Source organism: Rhinatrema bivittatum, chromosome 4, assembly GCF_901001135.1.
Source record: "Rhinatrema bivittatum chromosome 4, aRhiBiv1.1, whole genome shotgun sequence".
NCBI lineage: Eukaryota > Metazoa > Chordata > Amphibia > Gymnophiona > Rhinatrematidae > Rhinatrema > Rhinatrema bivittatum.
Genome location: NC_042618.1, coordinates 99,965,427 through 99,984,971, shown reverse-complemented (window position 1 = coordinate 99,984,971; position 19,545 = coordinate 99,965,427). Strand labels below are relative to the sequence as shown.

Genomic DNA, 19,545 nt, shown 5'->3' with positions numbered 1-19,545 from the left:
CCATACTATGTAAATGTGGAATGCAACTGCATTTTTTTTGTATGCATTTTGAAAGACAGCTTGTATTTGCATGTATATTGATGAGAGGTATGATGCCATTGTTTGCATGGGTATCAAAGAGAGGCAGCGGTAGTAAATGTTCAGAAAGAGCATGCATGTGTGGCTACACAGGCCAGATTTAAGATTTTGGTATCCACAGGCAGTGTGCCATGGCAGCACACATTGAAGCTCAGCTGGCACATGTTTCTAAAGTAAGCCGAACCATGCTACTCTTTGGTCTGGATATTTGGTACCCTAAGCAGTTGCATATAATCGCCTATGCTTAAATCTGAGCCTGCATGCACACATCATCTTGACAGTTTCCATTCACATGCTTTTTTAGCTTATGCACATAACTTTACACTGCTGATCAAGCTACACACATATGTATTGGAAAGTACTAGGGTAGAAGTCAATATAAGGCATTTCATAACATTTATTAAAAAAAAACAAACCACCTACTTAATTTTTTCCTTCCTTTGGGAGGATAGAGCACTATATTTTAGCACTACAAATCCATAAACATTAAAGTGACTAAAAAAAAAAGTCCCCTCTGAGTGTTGTGGAGCATTTTTAAAAAGTAACAATTGTCTATGATCTTTAGGCCACTGCGTAGCATTTTCTCTAAAAGTATTAGTACTTACATAGAAACATAGAAATGACGGCAGAAGAAGACCAAATGGCCCATCCAGTCTGCCCAGCAAGCTTCACACATTTTTTCTCTCATACTTATCTGTTTCTTTTAGCTCTTGGTTCTATTTCCCTTCCTCCCCCACCATTAATGTAGAGAGCAGTGAGGGAGCTGCATCCAAGTGAAATATCTAGTTTGATTAGTTAGGGGTAGTAGGGGTAGTAACCGCCGCAATAAGCAAGCTACACCCATGCTTATTTGTTTTAACCCAGACTATGTATACAGCCCTTATTGGTTGTTTTTCTTCTCCCCTGCCGTTGAAGCAGAGAGCTATGCTGGATATGTGTGAAGTATCAGTCTTCTCCCCTGCCGTTGAAGCAGAGAGCTATGTGAGTGCAAATCCTTTTTTCCACATTTCCTCTTGCTGTTGAAGCTTAGAGTGATGTTGGAGTCACAGTAACCATGTGTATGTTTATTGAATAAGGGTATTGTGTCCAGGCAGTAGCCATCATTCTGGCGAGTCACCCACTCTTCATTGGCGGCCTCTTGACTTTATGGATCCACAGTGTTTATCCCACGCCCCTTTGAAGTCCTTCACAGTTCTGGTCTTCACCACTTCCTCGGAAGGGCATTCCAGGCATCCACCACCCTCTCCGTGAAGAAATACTTCCTGACACGGTATGACTCATTGGATCTTCTTGGTGCACACTATGATGCCATAAACATCCCAAATTTTGCGAAATTATAATAAAACGCTGGATTAAGCTGAGAAAAGGAAAATTGGTTCTTACCAGCTAATTTCCACTCTGTTAGTACCACAGATCAGTTCAGACTCCTGGGTTTTGCCTCCCTGCCAGCAGATGGAGACAGAGAAAGTTTAACTGATGCTGCCACATAAGCCTGTGTGCCACCTGCAGTTCCTCAGTATTTATCTGTACCCAAGCTGAAGAATAAAAAAACCAACAACACTCAACCCGTAAAAAATGTGTACAAAAATTCCACCTTTTTCTTTTTAAAATCAATCTGCAATTGTTAGTTTCACCAATACGGACAGAAAAAGCAGACAACTCTCCTCCTCCATAGATTGGGCGGGCTCTGGACTGATCTGTGGTACAACAGGAACAAAAATTTGCAGGTAAGAACCAATTTTCCTATCCCTGTACGTACCGAGATCAGTCCAGTGTCATAGGATGTACCAAAGCTCCCTAAACTGGGTGGGATCTGGAGAATCCTGCTCGCAAAACACTCTTGCCAAAGGATTCGAAAAAGCCATCTCCCACATCCAGACAATAATGCCTTGCAAAAGTATGCAAAGACTTCCGAGTCACCACCCGACATATCTCCTGAGGAGAAACCAGTGGAGCCTCCGCCCAAGAGGGCACTTGAGAATGTGTAGAATTAGCCCGTAACCCTTCCAGAACCGGACGACCCTTAGATATGTAAGCTGATCCAATGGCTTCTTTGATGATCCAAGCGTCTGAAATCATCAGTCACCTTAAGATACCTTAACAGTGCCCTGTGCACATCCAAAAATCTAAGCTCCCTTGCGTGCAGCATGGAAATGTCCAGGTCTGGAAAAGCTGGAAGCTCTACCAACTGATTCACATGAAAAGCTGACACTACCGTAGGCAAAAAGGAGGGGACCGTACGCAAAGACAGCCCAGAGTCTGAAATCCGAAGGAAAGGATCACGGCACGACAAAGCCTGCAACTCAGACACTCTTCTGGCTGAACAGATTGCCACCAAGAAAACCACCTTAAGTGTCAAATCCTTAAAAGGTCACTCGTCTGAGTGGTTCGAAGGAAGGTTCACACAAGCCCCTGAGAATCAAATTAAGATTCCAAGATAGGCAGACTGGTCTCACTGGAGGATGCAAATTCTTGGCTCCTCAGAGAAACCTACCACATCCAGAGGAGGACAAAGGGGAACCTTCCACCTTCCCTCAAAGACAACTTAAGGCTGCCACTTGCACCTTAAGAGAGTTGACGGACAAACCTTTGACCAAGTCTTCCTGCAAAAAAGACAGGACATCAGCCACCAAAGTGTCCAGAGTCCAAACCCTGTGCTCAGAGCACCAGGCCTCAAAAATCTTCCAGACCCTCACATAAGAGACAAGTTTACCGTCTCCTAACCTACAACAGCATGGTAACCACATCAGGATAATCCTTATGTCTCAATCGTCTCCTCTCAAAAGACATGCCGTTACACAAAAGTGAATGGCCTGGTCTGAAAATATAGGTCCTTGGCAAAGAAGACCCAACAGATGTCCGAACCTTATCAGCCCAACCACCACGAGATTGACAGGATCTGCAAACCACAGTTGAGGTGGCCACTCTGGAGCCACAAAACAACCTCCTCCCAATGCTTCTCTATGTGCCGCAACACTTTGCCTACTAGCGCCCAAGGAGAGAAGACCTAAAGCAATATCCCTTGAGGCCAGGGAAGAACTAGCGCATCTACGCCCTCGGTTCTGTGTTCTCTTCTCCAACTGAAGAACAGAGGCACCTTGGCATTCAGACGGGTTGCCATTAGCTCCACATGAGGGGAACCCTATCTCTCCCAGATGAGCTGCATCACTGCCTCCAACAATTCCCACTCCCCTGGATCCAACCGGGTCAGACTCAAAAAATCGGCTTGAACGTTTTCTACTCCTGCAATGTGAGACGCCACAGTGCACCCCAGATGTTGTTCCGCCCCAAAGAAACAACTCTCAAGTTTCGTGGGCCCTCTTATCTTCCCATCCTGTAGATTCTTCAATGCTGCGGACCCTGCCACAGGAATAGTAGTTTTCTTAGTCACTACTGAGACTGCAGCATCGACTTTGGGGCATGCAAAGAGCTCCAACATCTGCTCGGGCAAGGGGTAAAGTTTAGTTAGAGCCCTTCCTACCTCCAAACCAGATTCGGGAGACTCCCATTCCCTCTCCACTAGCTTTTGCACTAACTTATGGTAATGGAAGGCTCTAGGCGGACCTCTCAGGCCGTCCAGGACCGGATTCAGCACCGTCCAATCCACATCCTCCCTGCAGCTACACACCACCACAATCAATACGTGTGTAGCTGTATTTTATTCTATATTACTTTATTTTATCACCCATCTCTATAAGATAAGTGGACACTTATAAGTTAGTATTACTTTAATTCCGAAAAAAAATTAAAACACTCCAAACAATATTGTATCACATTCCAATTATGTTATTTAAAAAAACTATGTACCGAAAACAATATGGCACTTGTGTAAATTAATGTCTCAGCATACCTATATTTATGTGCCTACTGTAAACCGTTGTGACGGAAGCTACTTAACGACGGTATAGAAAAGACTTAAATAAATAATAAAATAAATAAAGGACCTACTTCATCTCTCCAGAATAGCAGGACCACCTTTGGGTCATCACCCTCAGACACTGGGACCTCATCCAAATCTTCATCCAGATCTGTGCCCGCAGGTTAAAGATCACCACACCTATCTGCCCTCCGCAGTGCTACAGACCCCACCAGGGAGAACGCAGGATCCCTCGACTCTGACCCCACCGGGGCAACACGTGGCCGCACCCTGAGACGAGTGGGACCCTTTAACATGCCCCTGGGAAACACGGGACTGGCTCAGAGCAGGTGAGAACCACCGCTGCTTGGCCAAATAAAGCCTCACATAGGAGCAACACAAAACCTGGCGAGAGAGGCTGTCCCGATTCAGGCACAGGCAAAGGGAAATCCTCCTCCTCCTCTAAGTCCGCCCCAGAGGCAGAACGTACTGGGGAAAGATGTGGGGGTGCCCTCCTGACAGCATGGGAACAGCCAAACAATTTAAAATAGCCACTGTTCCCGCACTGAGTGTGAAGGGGCACGGTTGCTGCTGCGCCAGCCACTCTGCCACTGAAAGTGAAGGGGGGATGGGGACAAAAGTCACATTTTTGCAGCAATACGGCTGGTAGATGGGCCCTCTTTGGCCACAGCACAGCACAAGCAGAGCCCTTCCTAGTTTAAATGGGTGCACACTGAGCCACATGCGCAACAAATGGACCCTCGCCCCATAACCGGCACAGCTTACCTGCCAGTCCAGAGATACCCAAACTGTCAGCTGTCGAAGCTATGCAGGAGGAAAGCGCGGGCAAGAAACAGCACACTGCTCAGTTTCTTTTCTATGTTTTTCTTAATAAGCTTTACTGAGCCTATTCCCCAATCAAAGAAAAAGGTATCAAACAGGGAAAATATTCCCAGAGCCTGCAGCCGCCTCAGCAGCCTTGTGAAGAGGAGGGATCTGGACCACCAGATTTACAGCCCAAGGGCACACAGATCAAGCCTACTAAAGGGTTACCAACTCCACAGCTCATCCACCTTAGCCAGACAGGGAAGGACCCACCAGAGCCTAAAAACCCTGGGAAGGAAGGCTCAACAGAAAAAAAAGAAAAATCCTAAAACTAGAACTGCAGGTTTGCACCATCTGCATAGTGTCAGCAAAATACTGAGGAACTGCAGGTGGCACACAGGTTTATATGGCAGCATCAGTCTCCATCTGCTGGCAGGGAGGCAAATCCCAGGAGTCTGGACTAATCTGGGTACATACAGAGAATGTTTGCTCTATGCCAAACAGGATATTATTTAATGTGGGTACTTCGTAAAGTTTGCTCATTAGAGAGCTATTTTTTTCCATAGGAGTCAGGAGTACCACGACTTGTGTTACTGAGCCACCGGGTTAAAGAGTTTCATGATCTGTTTGACCTTAGCGAAGAGAAACTTTTTCCCATTCTGTGCTTTGGGAAAACATTTTTTTACTAAAGTTAATAGTATTATTGCATAAATAGGGCTATTTCCCCTGCCTCTGCCATACAGGAGCCCACCCCATGCTGTCAACTCCCTTCTATTAGACTTTTTTCTAGGATAGAAGGATCTCAGCACGCCATCGCTTTTCCAAAACTGAAGACCCTCTCCCTGGCGAGAGGTCAATGTGACGACCAACCCCGGGCCCTCATCTCACCTCTCCAGCCTGGGGCCTCCGCTCACGCCTTTTTCCGTGTCTACAGATCCGCAGTGGGCACGGAAGCCGGCGCACAACACACACCAAAACAAGCTGTTTCAAATGCCAACCGCTCAACACCTATTGGCGCAGGAGCACCTCAATAGCCGTCTCTCATTGGTTACTAGAAGCCGTAACGCACTGGTGGGGCATCATGGGAGATATGGTTTCGCAGCGTCTTCGACGCCGCTCTGCAGTGTTGCCAAGTTGGTGGATTTCACGCCAAATTGGGCTTCTTTTTAAATGTACAAGTGGTTTATTTTCTGCCGTGGTTTTTTCCCTGCGCTGTCGTATACAATGAGCCACGACTTTTCTTCCTTGCGTCCACGTTCACGTCCGGCCTACCCCGTGGAAAGGCAGAAGGAAAATGTGATGCTTCGCGCATGTGCAGCAACGCGGAGACTTCATAAACTGTCTGCCGGCAAGACCGATTGAAATCCAACGAGCGCTGGGCTTGTGGTGAATAATAATAATAATAATAATGTTGTTCCGCAGGCCACTCGGGGCTGCTGCTCCCCATATACTACGATACACCGCACTCTTTCTTGGTTGTAGAGAGTAGGCAAGATTTGTATTAGAAACAAGGTTAGGCTCAGATAAAATTACATGGTCTGGTAAGAAATATTTAGCCATCCTTATTATAAATAGTAGTGTGTTGGGTTTGTTTTTTTTTAATTATTTCATAACTGTTCTATGCCATTGTGTGTGTGCTCTGTGAAGCTGGAACGCTGTTGGGAGCAGTGGCATACTTAAAGCAGTGGTTCCCAACCTTTTTTTTTTTTTTCGTGGTACACCTGGCACGGTTCACTTCGTTGTGGAACACCACCCACTTACCCATCATCATTTTCTCTTCTCTTCCCTCTCCCCCCACCCCTTGGCATCATTACCTTCTCCCTTCCCTCTTCCCTCAGCATAATAATTATGCCTTTCCCTTTGCATCACCATCTTCTTCCCTTTCCTATCCCTCTATCACCCTGGCATCATCATCACCTCCCCTCTCCACCATCTCACCCCCCTCCCTTGTATTATCTTCACCTTCCCTCTCCCTTACCCCATGGCATCAACATCACCTTCTCTCCCCACCTCCTCACCCCTTGAATCATCACCACCTTCCCTTCTACATCTCTCCCCCACCCCCTGGCATCATCACATTCCCTCTCCCACCACCCCCATCATCATCACCTTCTCTCTCCCACCATCCCTGTCCCCATCCCCAGTCATCATCACCACCTTCCACCACTTCTTCCCCACCTCTTCACATCATCACCTTCTCTCTCCCTCACCCCCCCCCCCCCCCCCCATCATCATCATCACTTTCCCTCTCCCTCTGACATCATCTCCTTCCCTTACCCCTTGGCATAATCATCACCTTCCCTCTGCCTCCACCTCTCCCTCCATCTGGCATCTTCTCCTTCACTTTTACTCCATCCCTCTCCCTCACCTCCTGACATCATCAATTTCACTCTCCATCCCCTAGTATCATCGCTTTCTCATCCTCTCCCTCCACTCACCTTCCCTTTCTCTTCACCTCCTGGCATCATCACCTTCCTTCTCTTTCCACTCCTCACCCCCACTGATATCATCAATCTTCTATCTCTCCCACCCCCCTGGCATCACCTTCTCTTCCTGTTCCCTTCACCCCCCCTGCCATCACCTTCCTCATCCTCACTCCTTGGCATCATTATCACCTTCCCTCATCCATCTTTAAGAGCATAAGAACATGCCATACTGGGTCAGACCAAGGGTCCATCAAGCCCAGCATCCTTTTTCCAACAGTGGCCAATCCAGGCCATAAGAACCTGACAAGTTCCCAAAAAATAGGTCTATCCCGTGCTACTGTTGCTAGAAATAGCAGTGGCTATTTTCTAAATCAACTTAATTAATAGGAGGTAATGGACTTTTCCTCCAAGAATGTATCCAATCCTTTTTTAAACACAGCTATACTAACTGCACTAACCACATCCTCTGGCAACAAATTCCAGAGTTTAATTGTGCGTTGTGCGAAAAAGAACTTTCTCCGATTAGTTTTAAATGTACCACATGCTAACTTCACATGCCCCCTAGTCTTTCTATTATCTAAAAAAGTAAATAACCGATTCAGATCTACCCGTTCTAGACCTCTCATGATCTTAAAGACCTCTATCATATCCCCCCTCAGCCGTCTCTTCTCCAAGCTGAAAAGTCCTAACCTCTTTAGTCTTTCCTCATAGGGGAGCTGTTCATTCCCTTATCATTTTGGTCGCCCTTCTCTGTACCTTCTCCATCGCATATCTTTTTGAGATGTAGCAACCAGAATTGTACACAGTATTCAAGGTGCGGTCTCACCATGGAGTGATACAGAGGCATTATGACATTTTCCGTTTTATTCACCATTCCCTTTCTAATAATTCCCAACATTCTGTTTGCATTTTTGACTGCCGCAGCTACTGAACTGATAATTTCAATGTGTTATCCACTATGACGCCTAGATCTCTTTCTTGGGTGGTAGCACCTAATATAGAACCTAACATTTTGTAACTATAGCATGGGTTATTTTTCCCTATATGCATTACCTTGCACTTATCCACATTAAATTTCATCTGCCATTTGGATGCCCAATTTTCCAGTCTCACATGGTCTTCCTGCAATTTATCACAATCTGCTTGTGATTTAACTACTCTGAACAATTTTGTATCATCTGCAAATTTGATTACCTCACTTGTCATATTTCTTTCCAGATCATTTATAAATATATTGAAAAGTAAGGGTCCCAATACAGATCCCTGAGGCACTCCACTGCCCACTCCCTTCCACTGAGAAAATTGTCCATTTAATCCTACTCTCTGTTTCCTGTCTTTTAGCCAGTTTGTAATCCATGAAAGGACATCGCCACCTATCCCATGATTTTTTACTTTTCCTAGAAGCCTCTCATGAGGAACTTTGTCAAACCCCTTCTGAACATCCAAGTACACTACATCTATCGGTTCACCTTTATCCACATGTTTATTAACTCCTTCAAAAAAGTGAAGCAGATTTGTGAGGCAAGACTTGCCTTGGGTAAAACCATGCTGACTTGGTTCCATTAAACCATGTCTTTCTATATGTTCTGTGTTTTTGATGTTTAGAACACTTTCCATTATTTTTCCTGACACTGAAGTCAGGCTAATTGGACTGTAGTTTCCTGGATCACCCCTGGGGCCCTTTTTAAATATTGGGGTTACATTAGCTATCCTCCAGTCTTCAGGTACAATGGATGATTTTAATGATAGGTTACACATTTTTACTAATAGGTCTGAAATTTCATTTATTAGTTCCTTCAGAACTCTGGGGTGTATACCATCTGGTCCAGGTGATTTACTACAACATCTTCTAGGTTCACCGTGATTTGGTTCAGTCCATCTGAATCATTACCCATGAAAACTCTCCTGCTCCCCCTCCCTCCTCTCACCGCCCTAAGACTGTTCTACAACACCTTACCATTTGCCAGCTGTAATTACTATTTGTATATAGTTATTGTAGCTTTCATTTAACTTATCCCAGATATTGTATCTCCCTCTCGCTATTGCTTACTTGCCCCTGTATTCTTCATACCATCTCCTAATGTCAATTATTTGGTTAAACACTTGTTCCATGTAAAGCCTGTTGCTGAATTTGCTGTTCACTGTACACCGATCAGATGTTCCAAGCGATGAGCGGTATATAAAAATCCACAAATAAATAAATAAATAAACCCTTCTCCAGTACGGGTACCTCCCCAACATCCTCTTCAGTAAACACCGAAGCAAAGAAATCATTTAATCTTTCCACGATGGCCTTATCTTCTCTAAGTGCCCCTTTAACCCCTCGATCATCGAACGGTCCAACTGACTCCCTCACAGGCTTTCTGCTTCGGATAAATTTTAAAAAGTTTTTACTGTGAGTTTTTGCCTCTACGGCCAACTTATTTTCAAATTCTTTCTTAGCCTGTCTTATCAATGTCTTACATTTAACTTGCCAACACTTATGCATTATCCTATTGTCTTCTGTTGGATCCTTCTTCCAATTTTTGAATGAAGATCTTTTGGCTAAAATAGCTTCTTTCACCTCCCCTTTTAACCATGCCGGTAATCGTTTTGCCTTTTTCCACCTTTTTTAATGTGTGGAATATAACTGGACTGTGCTTCTAGGATGGTATTTTTTAACAATGACCATGCCTCTTGCACACTTTTTACCTTTGTAGCTGCTCCTTTCAGTTTTTTCCTAACAGTTTTTCTCATTTTATCAAAGAGTCCCTTTTGAAAGTTTAGCACGAGAGTTGTGGATTTGCTTACTGTCCCCCTTCCAATCATTAATTCAAATTTGATCATATTATGATCACTATTGCCAAGCAGCCCCGCCACCATTACCTCTCTCACCAAATCCTGTGCTCTTTGCATCATCATCTTCCCTCTCCCTCCAATGTCCATCCATCTCTCCCAACCCCTGGCATCATCAGCTTCCCTGTCCCCCCATCTCCTGGCATCATCACCTTCTCTTGTCTCTCCCCACACCCTGTGGTACATTCTTCTGTCCCTTTCCCACTCCATCTCCAATCCTTGTACAGAAAAGTTCTGGGAGCAGGGTTACCAAGCGCTGCTTCTTCCTTCTCTGCCAGCCTCCCTCTGCAATCTGAACTGCATGGGGCCAGCAGGTCTCACAAGCCTACAGAGCCCTATATGGTTTCTGTTGCACAGGAGAGCCAGCAGAGAGGAAAGCAGGAGCAGCTGCCAATAAGCACTGCTCTCCACCTCCCTTTACGGCAGGAGGATATTCTGCAGGCCAGGAGGGAAAAAGGAAACGAGACTGCAGCCGTGTCACACTAGCACACCGGTTGGGAAATACTGACCTCAAGTATTTGGTACCTGGGGCATATATTTCCTTTGAGTCCCCCCCCCCTCCCCAAGGTTCACTCCTTCAGCCCCCCTCCCAGTGATCTCTGGTTCTCCTCTCCCTAGCACAGGATCCCCCCTCTCTCATATACACACACACACAGGCTCCCTCCTCTGACTCACATACACAAGCCTCATGAGGCTTCCTCTTTCTCTCTTGCACACACACACAAACCATCATACAGGTTCTTTCTCTCACACACACGCACCTTGCTCTCACCCCCACACCCAGGTACTCATTCACACTCACACAGGCAATCGCCCACGCGCCACTACCCAGGCTTTTATCCAGCCACACACATACACACAGGGCCTGGACCTTGTCTTCAGCCGCCAGCCAGATGGAATCCTCTGGCAGCCATTGCATCCTCTTCCTCGTTTCGGCTGCCAACGGGATGAGGTCTGCTGGCGTCCTCCGCTTTCTCTTCCTCTTTTCGGCAGCCTGCCGAGTTGTGCGGTGGGTGGCAGCAGGCATCATGTTTATCTGAATGTCATCTCCTGCTACCACAGGGTGGATCTCACAGTAAGAGCTGCAAGATTGGCTCCATGGGAGCTGGTGATGATGTTTGGATAAACGCGACTCTTGGTGCCCAGGATGGGGTGTAACATAGAAACTTAGAAACATAGAAATGACGGCAGATGTGTAGGGAGATGTGATGCCACTGATTGGATCAGGCAGGTGTTTGCTTTAAGCCTGCCTGATCCAATCCATGCATGGGGATAAGGGAGGTAAAAGTTGTGCACAGCTGCAAAAAAAAAAAGTAACGCATGCTCGCAGCTTAGAGCAGTGGTTCTCAACCTTTTTTCTGTCAGCACAAACCTGACAGATGGTTCTCACTTACACTGAACAGATGACCATCATGGTGCTTAATGTAACTGCAAACCCTTCACTGCCAAACATTTTGAGAACACAAACACTTGCAAAAGAAAACAAAAGACATATAGAACCTTGCCATACCATACCAGCACAATCTCAGGACTCAAACAGCAGCAGCCTTATCGATGACACAGCAGCAATGCAAATATTATACCATGTCCTAGAACACTAAATCAACACTTACTGTGGTTAATAAAATAAGCCATACTGCCACAAAGCTCTACAGCAAAACTGCCAGCAACAGTACTGCACCTCAGTTACACACGCAGAACACAGACAGACCCTTACCTAATACACAACAAGGGACTACAAATTAGAAACAGAAACAAGCAGACAAAAATAAAATGGAAAGCCCGAAAGAACAAAATACAAATATGTAATGCACATTCCTGAACATACCCAGATCAGTCCAGACAAATGGGCTTTATTCATCCCTACCAGCAGATGGAGGTAGAGAACAAAACTTTGAGCACTGCCACATATACGAGAGTGCCACCTGCAGTCCCTCAGTATTATTATACCCAAGCCAAGATAAGTAACACCTAATTTAAAAGGCGAACAAGAATCCAACTTAGATACCCCTGACCAAATGGTTCTCTTTTTTAATTTTTATTCCTTCTCTCTCCATCTGTATTCTTCCCTTCCTCCCTGAAACATATACTCCGTGGTGCTTAGGGACTGTTCCCTTGCTTGTTGAGGTGCTGGTGGTGTCGCGGGTGCAGGCAGGAACCACATGTACGTGCAGTAAAAGCGGCATGGCATTCTGGGTCTGTGTTGAGCATTGTTGCACCAGTGGGAGAAGCATCAGGGATGTCCACGGCTGGCCGATGGGGCAAGTGCTGGTTAGGCAGCACTGAAAGGGCCACAGGGACTTCGCCGAGAGAGAGAGAATTGAAAAGTGGCAGCAGCTGCAGGGACTGTGCCAAAAGAGAGAAAGAATTAGAGTGGCAGTGGCCAGCAGGGCCAGCGGTCATCTTAGATGCAGCTCTGGCATTGCTGGAGGTTGTGGGGGAGGGCCCGGCTTCGCTGTGTCCGTTCAGCCCCATAGATGGATTCCAGGAAAGAATAGGTTACCGGAAAGGGACTCTGATCCTGGGAAGATTTTTTCTGTGCAGTTTGCTAGTATTGCAGGGTCGTTGTAAGGCTCCAATGGTTCAGAGGCAAACGGCAATCCAATGGGGATGTCCTCAGCGAGACTAAGCTCTTCTGGAAGGTAGAACTCCTTCTTTTAATCCCCCAGTAAGCTGGAGCTAGGGCAGTCAATTCACATGGATGGTCCACATGACCTGGCTAGAATGTGTCCTTTCCACCAGCCAGTTGAGAGGATCATTTGAGGAGGAAAGGTTGGCGGGGCCATAGCTAAGCTTTATCTTTGACCAAGGATAGTCTAGAGCTGCCAACCTTCCTAAAGAGAATGCATCAGTTTCAGTGGTAATTATAAAAATCACCATTCCGGTGGTGGGGTCAGCAGTGCTGAAGAATACCCGGGACCGCTTGTGGGAATCCATCTACCGAAGATGTTCGAGGTCTCAGTATGGAGCATCCAAGTTGCATTTGGCAGCAGATTCATGCTGGGTGTCTGTGTGGGGTGCGATAGCTCCAGGTTTCGCAGACAGCACCATTTGTGGATACACAACAGTCGGAGAGAGTGCAGGCCAGAGTGGCATACACTGCGGATACTTTGGATGTTCGGCTGCATATGTCGACAAGGAACATGAGGTTCGCTGTTTAGAACAGAAGTCTCTTCACTTCCTGTTACACCCGTCAGTCATAGATGTCTGCGACCACTAATGCTCACCTCTTTCTTTGCTGCATTGTTATCCTTTGGAAGAATGGTGGCCTCTGCCAGCCACCGCTGACCAGCCTGGCGTTCCGGGATTGCGTGGGCGCTGCCGACCGCCATCTTGTTCCAGGAATTACTTAGGCGCTTGTGCGCATGGGCCACCTTTGTAATCGTCATGGCGGGAACCTCGGAGGCGTCCCCTCTGGATGACATCACTCTTCTCTTGTATTTAAGTTGGCTGGCCCTTCACTTCTACAAGTTAGCAAGGAGTTTCCTCGTTGCTGAATTCCGCTCCATCCATGTTTGGCGTGAGACATTCTGGGTACCCGCTCCTCAGGGGCCCCTACTTCGTCTCTGGCTATCCACTCCTTGGAGGACCTTTTCCACCTTGGACATCTATCGCTCCCACTTCCTGGGACCTCTGCTGGAACTACCTCCTGGAGTACTTAAGTCTACAGGAGCTCTACTTTCAAGCCTCGTTGTGGGATCCTTTTCAGTGTACCCCGTGCCTCGGGCCACTACCTCTTCATCCCAGAAGGAACCACTCTGGTATACCCTGCCTGCAGGTCGTTACCGCACCACCTCTACAGGAACCTCATCGGGGTCCTTGCACCTCGGACTACCACCTCATCACCACCTCTCCGGTGTACCCCGCTCCGTGGGCCACTACCGGATCTACACGTCTGAGGTATTTCTATACTACTACAAGACTTCCTGGTGTACCCCGCTCCGCGGGCCACTACTGGATCTTCACATCTGAGGTTTCACCCTTGGGTATACCCCTCTGCTCAGAACTTTACTGCATCTCCCGCTCCGCGGGTTGTGCCTTTCTCTTCTTTTAATAAAGACTCTATTCCACAGCTGTGTCTGACATCGCTGAGACAGCACCTACCAACGGTGAGGCTCACAGGGCTCCTCCCTGTGAGCGGAAACACCTCTCACTTCAGTCCAGGGGTTCATACTTTTACAAAATATAACACTTCCAAGACACAATTTGGCAGTCTTCCCTTCATGAGCAGCCCTTGGTTTGGTGAATGCCGGGGGAAGCGCTGGGGTGGGTCCAAGAGGACCAATTTGAACTTCCATTTCGCCAGACAGTGGATCCTCCTCTCAGAGGCCCACATCTGATTGTCTCCAGTCCTCTGGAACTACTCTCGACTCTAAACAAGCATTGAAAAGGTCAGCCAGCAGACTTACCAGAAGCTAACACCTTATGAAAACAATCTTCTGAAAATCATTTGAGGTTTACCTCACTTCCAATATTATTTTTGTTCATTTTTGCGGTGATACACTTGGCCCTTAACATTGAATATAAATATTTGTTAAGTTTTTCCTTGTCAGCTTCCACATACTCCTCCCATTCACCTTTGAGTCTCACAATGCCACTTTTGTACTTTTTCCTATCACTAACATAGCTAAATAAAAGTCTTGCATTTTCACTGTCCTATTTTCCCAGCTTCTCTTAGCTTTTCCAGATGTTGCCTGTCTTCCTCTTTCTTAGTGAATGCTAACCTTTTATTCCATACCATGTCAGCCACTTCTTTAGAAACCCCTAGAGGCCTCTATTTTTTTTACTCTTTATCTTTACTTCCTTTCCTAATAAAAATATTGATTACTCTTACACTATCTCCTTTTAGTTTTGCCCACTACTATTCTATGTCCCCCTAGATTTTCCCATACAGCCAACAACTCTGTGAGGTACTTCCTATTTTAACAAAGTTAGTTTTCCTGAACTCTAGGACCCTTACATTAGAATAAACCATCATCGCCTGCTTTCTAGTTCTGAATTACACCATCCGGTGATCACTGGATTCCAGATGATCATTCATTATGACATCAAAACACTGACCCCATTGGTAAGCACCAGGTTCAGTATCACCCCCTCCAGGGTAGATTCCACTACTGGTTGACAGAATAGTTCTCCTTGTAGAGAATCCAAGATCTCCCTGCTTCTAGAAGACACTGCAGTCAGGATGTCCCAGTCAAAATTCGGCAGATTGAAATCGCCCAGCAATAGTATCTCCTCTTTCATAACAATTTTGTGAATATTCTCCATTAAATCTTTATCCTTCTGCCTGTGAAGGAGGTTGGTGTATCACACCAATATAAATGATTGGTCCATTCCCTTTTTCCAGATTAATCTATAGTGCCACCTCCTTATCTTGTAAGCCCTACAATTCTGTTGCTATAATAATTATTTTTTATATATGGTGTTACTCCTCCCTTTTTTCCTACCCTGTAGCCTGGTATATCTACATCCTAGTCTTGGTTAGCTGGGTAAAATGTCTTTGTCACAGCCACTACATCCAAGTCAACCTCTTCCATGACTGCCTGGAACTTTATTTTCTATTATTTTCTATACTATGGCATTAATATACATAGCTTTCCAGATGTTTCCCTTATTTTCCCATTTGTTTACAAGTGTTTAACATTTTACTTACCTGAGGACTTTTTTCACCCATCCCCTATGATCTAGTTTAAAGCCTTCTTTAATAGATTGCCAGTCTGCTCTGAAAGACACTTCACCCCTTCTTCAATAGGTGGACATCATCTCTGCTCATCAATCCTTAGACTGCCATCCCATGGTCCAGGAAACCAAAACACTATCGTTGACACTATCTACATAACCATTCACCTCCAGAATCAAGTTTCGATGCCTCTGACTTTATCCTCAACTTGAAGAACTGAGGAGAAAACCTCCTGCACACCTATCTGCATCACCCTTTCTCCCACAGCCATGAAGTCACTTTTAATATGTTCAGGGGATACCTAGAAATATTATTTGTGTCAACATGGTTGAGCCGCATTGGATAATAGTCAGAAGGCTTTATAATTCTTGAAATATCTCCATGATGTTTCTGATCTTGGCACCTAGCAGGCAGCAGATATCCTGGGACAGCATGTCTGGTCAGCAGATGGATGCCTCCATGCCCTTCAGAAGAGAGAGTCACCACCACCACTACCGTTTGCTTCCTAGACACAGTATTTGTGTGACTGTTGTCATCCATGAGTTGCCCAGGAAGGAGTGACTGAGTGTCAGGGAAGTGAAATCCAAATCACTGTCAGTAGAGAGACTTCTTTTTTTTTTTTATTTATACTTTATTAAATTTGTTGATACATTTTACAATGAAAAAAGAAATAAGAACATTTTTGGATTATATCATCCATATTTCTTCATTAAGTAAACATTTACAAAAGGCAAACACAAAATTTATGTAATTCCAAAATTTAAGTCCACTTTATAGGGAAGCCTTAATAAGAAAATATATCTAATGCAAAGTTCATACCAATGTGAGCTATTAGGAGATATAAATTGCTTTTAACCAGTTTAACCTTATCCAATTATGAGGCTGTTACTATGCCCTCATCCACCTTTATCAGCAAGAAATTTTCAAGGTCGGCAGGATCTAAAAATACAAATTTATTCTTTTGAAAAGTGATCAAGCATTTACAGGGGAATTTGAGAAAGAAAGTGGCCCCAAGGGCCAAAATTCTCTGTCTCAAAGATAGAAACTGCTTCCGCCTTAACTGTGTGTTCCTAGAGACATCCGGGAACACTTGGACTCTCTGACCACAGAAGTTAATTCTTTATTTTTTAAATATTTTCGACGGACTAGATTTCTCTCCTGTTCTAAACTAAAGGCTACTATTAAAGTGGCTCTAGTTTGTATGTCATCAACAGAAGCCTCCAAAAAAGATATTAAATTTGGACTATCTGTTGATATAACATCCATTTCCCCCTCTGGTGCTAATACAGCTCTCTTCATATTGGATATATAAAACATTTTTGAAATAAGCAAATCATTTGTGTTATGGTTTTGAGGTGTTTGAGTGGATTCTTGGGTACTGTGGGGATGACCATGCCCAAGGGGAGGAGTCCCGTGAGGAGCCACAATACTAGGCTATACTCGAGACGCACAAACACAGAGTTCTGTCTTTTATTATACAGCTGATGTATACCACCGGAGGTGCCAGTAGTGAGGTGATCCAGAGGTAGCAGTCCAGGGACCCTCGGCAGAGGGAACCCATCTCACCGAGATGGTATAGGGAAATACAAGTGTAGGTTCCCAGCACAGCAGAGCTGTAGATGAGACAGACTGAGAAGTTAGATTACTCACTAACAGGCTGATACAGCACAGTGCGCTCCAACGGAGCACACTTTTAACCCGCGTTTGGACGTGCATTTTTGACGCGCTAGCTTTACCGCTTATTCAGTAAGGGGTAATAGCAAGCCAAAAACGCACATCCAACCCCCGCCGAAACTAATAGCGCCCGCAACATGCAAATGCATGTTGATGGCCCTATTAGTTATTCCTGCGCGATTCACTAAGTAAAATGTGCAGCCTTTAGTACTGGGGCTACCGTGGCTGCAGCAGCATATGCCTCAATTCAATTGGGCTACTCTGGAGCTTTCACGTTGGGGTCCAGGTTGCCATGGTAAATGTCTAATGGAGGTTTCTCCAATACCCTGAATGCCAACTACCCCGTTGATGCCTGGGTTGCCGCCTCAGAATGCATCTTTTCAAGATGTATTTTCCAAAGAAGCCGCGGACGTACTACCTCCACACAGATCCTACGACTGCACCATCAATTTGAAGCCTAACACTGACCCACCCAAAGGAAGGGTTTACCCTCTCTCCATAGTAGAAAATAAAGCTGTGTCTGTGTACATACAGGAGAACCTTCAGAAAGGCTTCAAAAGGCCTTCCAAGTTTCCTGCCAGCGTAGGCTTCTTCTTTGTGGGGAAGAAGGACGGAATATTGCATCCATGCATTGACTACAGAGGTCTAAATGAGATCACTGTGAAAGACCGCTATCCCTTACCACTCATGTCGGAGCTATTCGATAGACTACAGGGAGCCAAGATATTTTCCAAGCTTGATCTCAAGGGAGCCTATAACCTACAGGCCGATACAGTACAGTGCACTCCAACAGAGCTCCAACAGAACGCACTGTTAGCCTGCTATTCGACGCGCGTTTTCCCTTACCCCTTATTCAGTAAGGGGAGGAAAACGCGCGTCCAACCCGCAGCACCTAATGGCACCCTCAACATGCAAATGCATGTTGATGGCCCTATTAGGTATGCGCGCGGGATACAGAAAGTAAAATGTGCAGCTAAGCCGCACATTTTACTTTAAGAAATTAGCGCCGACCCAATTTCTTCCAGCACTGGGAAAGTGCACAGAAAAGCAGTAAAACCTGCTTTCTGTGCACCCTCCAACTTAATATCATAGCGATATTAAGTTGGAGGTCCTGAAGAGTAAAAAAAAAAAATGTGAATTCGGCCTGCGGCTGTCGAGCCGAAAACCGGACACTCAATTTTGCCGGCGTCCGGTTTCCAAGCCAGTGGCTGTCAGTGGGCTCGAGAACCGATGTCGGCAAAATTGAGCGTCGGCTGTCAAACCCGCTGACCGCCACCGCTCCTGTCAAAAAGGAGGCACTAGGGATGCACTAGTGTCCCTAGCGCCTCCTTTTACCCGGATCTACCGCCGGACCTAATTTAAATACTGAATTGCGCGCACCGGCGAGTTGAAATTAATCTTGTAGATTGAAAATTCAAAAATCGTAGGTTTTTACTTCTCATTATATTTTCCAGCCCCTCCAATTGCTTATAGGTAATTAACATGTCTTTTATAAAGGTAGTCCCTGTTGTTTGAAGAGACATAATTTGTGAAGTAGATGATGCACCCACTGTTTCTAATTGTGCAATACGCTTACTATTTTCTTCCAAAGTGTTCCTCTTCTCTACGGCAAAATTTGTGGATTGGGCCATGGATTGAGATAACATTTTTTCCATTTTTGTAACAGCTCTCCAAACATCCACCAGAGTGATGTTATCAGGATCAGCCATCTCTGATTCAGATTCTAAAGATATACCACATAACACATTGCTCTCAACTGCTGGGAGACAAGTCTCATCCTGTCCCGGTGGTGTATTTCCTCTGTCTTTTGGTGATGTTAAATCCATCAAACCAGGGTTAGCTATTTTAATGCTAGCCCCATTACTTCCAGAGGAAATATTGGATGCCTGGTTTTGGGCGGAACTAGCAGAGGCTCCCAACGAGAGAGAAATGTCTGGGATAACCTCTCTCGAGATTTGACTCACCCTTCAGACGAGATGTTGATCCATCGGCCCTTTTACCTCCTTTTCAACAGGCGTGGAAGCCACCATCCTCACATTCCTCTTTTTCCCCATCGAATCCGACGAAGAAACCTTCAAGAAAGAATTCTCTCCCAGATGTGCGCCCCTTTGGCGCACGGCTTCAGCAGTGTGCCAGCGGCTGCATGCCGCTGCACTGAGATTTAAATAGAT

General features: G+C 45.5%; 1 protein-coding gene across 1 annotated transcript in view; it reads right to left on the bottom strand.

Annotated features, from left to right (window-relative positions):
* The window catches only part of BUB1B (BUB1 mitotic checkpoint serine/threonine kinase B), a 148,267-nt gene extending 142,245 nt beyond the window's left edge, over positions 1 to 6,022 (bottom strand). The window contains exon 1 of the mRNA XM_029598511.1: positions 5,648 to 6,022. The gene's annotated coding sequence lies outside the window, so the exon portion shown is untranslated. The remainder of the gene's footprint in view (positions 1 to 5,647) is intronic.
* Between the last annotated feature and the right edge of the window lie 13,523 nt (positions 6,023 to 19,545).